This window comes from Ranitomeya imitator, chromosome 9, assembly GCF_032444005.1.
Source record: "Ranitomeya imitator isolate aRanImi1 chromosome 9, aRanImi1.pri, whole genome shotgun sequence".
Taxonomy (NCBI): domain Eukaryota; kingdom Metazoa; phylum Chordata; class Amphibia; order Anura; family Dendrobatidae; genus Ranitomeya; species Ranitomeya imitator.
In genome coordinates, this window is record NC_091290.1 from 40,659,343 (window position 1) to 40,665,640 (window position 6,298).

A 6,298-nucleotide genomic window follows, 5' to 3' on the forward strand; every position below is an offset into this window, starting at 1 on the left:
TGAAAGCAGAAAGAAAAATAAAAAAAGTATAGATTATATAGCGGCCTGGTTTCAATACCCACTTTTGAGCGAGGCAAAACGCAAAGAGGTGTAAGACGCAGGTATTAACATAGTAACATAGTTAGTAAGGCCGAAAAAAGACATTTGTCCATCCAGTTCAGCCTATATTCCATCATAATAAATCCCCAGATCTACGTCCTTCTACAGAACCTAATAATTTTATGATACAATATTGTTCTGCTCCAGGAAGACATCCAGGCCTCTCTTGAACCCCTCGACTGAGTTCGCCATCACCACCTCCTCAGGCAATCAATTCCAGATTCTTACCGCCCTAACAGTAAAGAATCCTCTTCTATGTTGGTGGAAAAACCTTCTCTCCTCCAGACGCAAAGAATGCCCCCTTGTGCCCGTCACCTTCCTTGGTATAAACAGATCCTCAGCGAGATATTTGTATTGTCCCCTTATATACTTATACATGGTTATTAGATCGCCCCTCAGTCATCTTTTTTCTAGACTAAATAATCCTAATTTCGCTAATCTATCTGGGTATTGTAGTTCTCCCATCCCCTTTATTAATTTTGTTGCCCTCCTTTGTACTCTCTCTAGTTCCATTATATCCTTCCTGAGCACCGGTGCCCAAAACTGGACACAGTACTCCATGTGCGGTCTAACTAGGGATTTGTACAGAGGCAGTATAATGCTCTCATCATGTGTATCCAGACCTCTTTTAATGCACCCCATGATCCTGTTTGCCTTGGCAGCTGCTGCCTGGCACTGGCTGCTCCAGGTAAGTTTATCATTAACTAGGATCCCCAAGTCCTTCTCCCTGTCAGATTTACCCAGTGGTTTCCCGTTCAGTGTGTAATGGTGATATTGATTCCTTCTTCCCATGTGTATAACCTTACATTTATCATTGTTAAACCTCATCTGCCACCTTTCAGCCCAAGTTTCCAACTTATCCAGATCCATCTGTAGCAGAATACTATCTTCTCTTGTATTAACTGCTTTACATAGTTTTGTATCATCTGCAAATATTGATATTTTACTGTGTAAACCTTCTACCAGATCATTAATGAATATGTTGAAGAGAACAGGTCCCAATACCGACCCCTGCGGTACCCCACTGGTCACAGCAACCCAGTTAGAGACTATACCATTTATAACCACCCTCTGCTTTCTATCACTAAGCCAGTTACTAACCCATTTACACACATTTTCCCGCAGACCAAGCATTCTCATTTTGTGTACCAACCTCTTGTGCGACACGGTATCAAACGCTTTGGAAAAATCGAGATATACCACGTCCAATGACTCACCGTGGTCCAGCCTATAGCTTACCTCTTCATAAAAACTGATTAGATTGGTTTGACAGGAGCGATTTCTCATAAACCCATGCTGATATGGAGTTAAACAGTTATTCTCATTGAGATAATCCAGAATAACATCCTTCAGAAACCCTTCAAATATTTTACCAACAATAGAGGTTAGACTTACTGGCCTATAATTTCCAGGTTCACTTTTAGAGCCCTTTTTGAATATTGGCACCACATTTGCTATGTGCCAGTCCTGCGGAACAGACCCCGTCGCTATAGAGTCCCTAAAAATAAGAAATAATGGTGTATCTATTGCATTACTTAGTTCTCTTAGTACTCGTGGGTGTATGCCATCCGGACCCGGAGATTTATCTATTTTAATCTTATTTAGCCGGTTTCGCACCTCTTCTTGGGTTAGATTGGTGACCCTTAATATAGGGTTTTCATTGTTTCTTGGGATTTCACCTAGCATTTCATTTTCCACCGTGAATACCGTGGAGAAGAAGGTGTTTAATATGTTAGCTTTTTCCTCGTCATCTACAACCATTCTTTCCTCACTATTTTTTAAGGGGCCTACATTTTCAGTTTTTATTCTTTTACTATTGATATAGTTGAAGAACAGTTTGGGATTAGTTTTACTCTCCTTAGCAATGTGCTCCTCTGTTTCCTTTTTGGCAGCTTTAATTAGTTTTTTAGATAAAGTATTTTTCTCCCTATAGTTTTTTAGAGCTTCAATGGTGCCATCCTGCTTTAGTAGTGCAAATGCTTTCTTTTTACTGTTAATTGCCTGTCTTACTTCTTTGTTTAGCCACATTGGGTTTTTCCTATTTCTAGTCCTTTTATTCCCACAAGGTATAAACCGCTTACAGTGCCTATTTAGGATGTTCTTAAACATTTTCCATTTATTATCTGTATTCTTATTTCTGAGGATATTGTCCCAGTCTACCAGATTAAGGGCATCTCTAAGCTGGTCAAACTTTGCCTTCCTAAAGTTCAGTGTTTTTGTGACTCCCTGACAAGTCCCCCTAGTGAAAGACAGGTGAAACTGTACAATATTGTGGTCGCTATTTCCTAGATGCCCGACCACCTGCAGATTTGTTATTCTGTCAGGTCTATTAGATAGTATTAGGTCTAAAAGTGCTGCTCCTATGGTTGGATTCTGCACCAATTGTGAAAGATAATTTTTCTTGGTTATTAGCAGAAACCTGTTGCCTTTATGGGTTTCACAGGTTTCTGTTTCCCAGTTAATATCCGGGTAGTTAAAGTCCCCCATAACCAGGACCTCATTATGGGTTGCAGCTTCATCTATCTGCTTTAGAAGTAGACTTTCCATGCTTTCTGTTATATTTGGGGGTTTGTAACAGACCCCAATGAGAATTTTGTTACCATTTTTCCCTCCATGAATTTCAACCCATATGGACTCGACATCCTCATTCCCTTCGCTAATATCCTCCCTTAAAGTGGACTTTAGACAAGACTTTACATAGAGACAAACCCCTCCTCCTCTCCGATTTTTACGATCCTTTCTAAACAGACTGTAACCCTGTAAGTTAACTGCCCAGTCATAGCTTTCATCTAACCATGTCTCGGTTATTCCCACTATGTCAAAGTTACCTGTAGATATTTCTGCTTCTAGTTCTTCCATCTTGTTTGTCAGGCTTCTGGCGTTTGCGAGCATGCAGTTTAGAGGATTTTGTTTTGTTCCAATCTCCTCGCTGTGGATTGTTTTAGAAATGTTCTTACCTCCCTTCTGAGTATGTTTTCCTGGTTCTTCTTTGTTCGAGTCTAATGTTTTTCTTCCCGTCCCCTCTTCTTCTAGTTTAACGTCCTCCTGATAAGTGTAGCGAGACTTCTGGCGAATGTGTGTTTCCCAGGTTTGTTGAGGTGTAGTCCGTCTCTGGCGAGGAGTCCATCGTACAAGTAATTCACACCGTGGTCCAGGAATCCGAATCCTTGTTGTCTGCACCATCGTCTTAGCCAGTTGTTCGCATCAAGGATCCTGTTCCATCTCCTGGTGCCATGCCCGTCTACTGGAAGGATAGAAGAAAAAACTACCTGTGCATCCAGTTCCTTTACTTTCTTCCCCAACTCTTCAAAGTCTTTGCAGATTGTCGGTAGGTCCTTCCTTGCCGTGCCATTGGTGCCAACATGTATCAGAAGAAATGGGTGGACGTCCTTGAAGCTGAAGAGCTTTGGTATCCTATCGGTCACATCCTTGATCATCGCACCTGGAAGGCAGCATACTTCTCTTGCGGTTATGTCCGGTCTGCAGATGGCTGCTTCTGTGCCTCTCAGTAGTGAGTCTCCCACCACCACCACTCTTCGTTGCTTCTTGGCTGTACTTTTTGCTGTCACTTGTTGCTGTGTGCCCTTTTCTTTTTTGCTTGCTGGTATTGCTTCATCCTTAGGTGTGCCATCTTCATCCTCTACAAAGATTTGATATCGGTTCTTCAGTTGTGTGGTTGGTGATTTCTCCATCGTCTTCTTGCTTCTTTTGGTCACATGCTTCCACTCATCTGCTTTTGGAGGTTCTCTGACACTTTTTTCACCTTCTGTGACCAATAGAGATGCTTCTGTTCTGTCTAGGAAGTCTTCATTCTCTTTGATGAGTTTCAAAGTTGCTATTCTTTCTTCCAGACCCCGCACCTTTTCTTTTAAAAGGGCCACTAGTCTACACTTCTGACAGGTGAAATTGGATTCTTCTTCTGGTCGATCTGCGAACATGTAGCACATGCTGCAGCTCACCATGTAGGTTGTCACATCTGCCATGTTGCTCCTAGATCCTGCTGACTTGCTGTGTGTTTTCCTTCTTGTGTAATCTACTCAGCCAAGCTTTCTTGCAATAATGTTCTACAGGCAAAAATTTGCGCGCCCTACGGCGCGCGGTTTGGTGATGCTTTCCAAGCAGCTAGTCCCGGCTGTACCCAACGATCTTCTTGCTGAGGGAGACTTTTCGCTTTTCCCAGAAGGCACCTGGAATATGCAAATAATCCTCCTCAAGCTTGAATCCCTGGTTTGGTGATGCTTTCCAAGCAGCTGGTCCCGGCTGTACCCAACGATCTTCTTGCTGAGGGAGACTTTTCGCTTTTCCCAGAAGGCACCTGGAATATGCAAATAATCCTCCTCAAGCTTGAATCCCTGGTTTGGTGATGTTTTCCAAGCAGCTGGTCCCGGCTGTACCCAATGATCTTCTTGCTGAGGGAGACTTTTCGCTTTTCCCAGAAGGCACCTGGAATATGCAAATTATCCTCCTCAAGCTTGAATCCCTGGTTTGGTGATGCTTTCCAAGCAGCTGGTCCCGGCTGTACCCAACGATCTTCTTGCTGAGGGAGACTTTTCGCTTTTCCCAGAAGGCACCTGGAATATGCAAATAATCTTCCTCAAGCTTGAATCCCTGATACGAGTTTCTAGCTCCTTACCCAACTTTTAAAGGATGTAATGAATCGGGAATCATTTCTTACAATTCTTGACAATGCTGACACAGACACTCTCGTCCTGCAAGGGGGAACCATGTACACACACGTATACATGAAGTACATGCATACAAAAGGTTCCTGTGAGCTATATAAAGGGCAGCACGGTGGCGCAGTGGTTAGCACTACAGCCTTGCAGCGCTGGGGTCCTGGGTTCTAGAGTTTGTATGTTCTCTCCGTGTTTGCGTGGGTTTCCTCCGGGCACTCCGGTTTCCTCCCACATTCCAAAGACATACTGATAGGGAATCTAGATTGTGAGCCCCCTCGGGGACAGTGATGATAATGTGTTCAACCTGTAAAGCGCTGCGGAATATGTTAGCGCTATATAAAATAAATAAATAAATATAAAGGCAGCCAATTTATGGAATAGTAATGAGATATGTAGCCAGTGTGTATACTGTAAGACCCTCCCAGCCCACCCACCCACCCTACATATTGATTCTTCACTCTGGTTTCTTCTTCAGCGCTGCTGGAAGTTTTGCCTAAATCCTACAAAGGAAGGAAAAACAAGGGAAAGGAAAAACGTTAATGCACAATGTAAGATCACAAATAATAAGAATTTTTACTCTGATAACGTAACAATAAAACGAATCCGTCAGCAGCGTTCACGTTTCTCTCAGATAAAATGATTTAATCTGGGTAAAGTGCGAAATGTGCAGCCAATCAGTGGTCGGTAATCGGCTGCAGCGCTCATGTGAGAGAATATCACGCACACAAGCGTTGGCAGACACAGCACAGACATTGCCTGAATGGTGATGATCCAGGAAGGGTGCATAACACTTATTTCACATGGGGCATGGCTGCATGTTTAAAAAAATGTTTTCAAAGTAGTGTGGACCATCCCTTTAATATTTAAATAGAAATATCATATTAAAACAAATCTTAACCCCTCTGTGACCTTAGACGTACTATCCCGTCGAGGTGCCCTGGGCTTATCTGACCCTGGACGGGATAGTACGTCATAGCCGATCGGCCGTGCTCACGGGGGGAGCGCGGCCGATCGCGGCCGGGTGTCAGCTGCTTATCGCAGCTGACATCCGGCACTATGTGCCAGGAGCGGTCACGGACCGCCCCCGGCACATTAACCCCTGGCACACCGCGATCAAACATGATCGCGATGTGCCGGCGGTGCAGGGAAGCACCGCGCAGGGAGGGGGCTCCCTGCGGGCTTCCCTGAGACCCCCGGAGCAACGCGATGTGATCGCGTTGCTGCGAGGGTCTCACCTCCCTCCCTGCTCCCTCCAGCCCCGGATCCAAGATGGCCACGGATCCGGGTCCTGCAGGGAGGGAGGTGGCTTCACAGAGCCTGCTTAGAGCAGGCACTGTGAAGGCTGCAGCGCTGCATGTCAGATCAGTGATCTGACAGAGTGCTGTGCAAACTGTCAGATCACTGATCTGTGATGTCCCCCCCTGGGACAAAGTAAAAAAGTAAAAAAAATTTTTTCCAAATGTGTAAAAAAAAATAAAAAAAAATATTCCAAAATAATGAAAAAAAAAAAAAATTATTCCCAT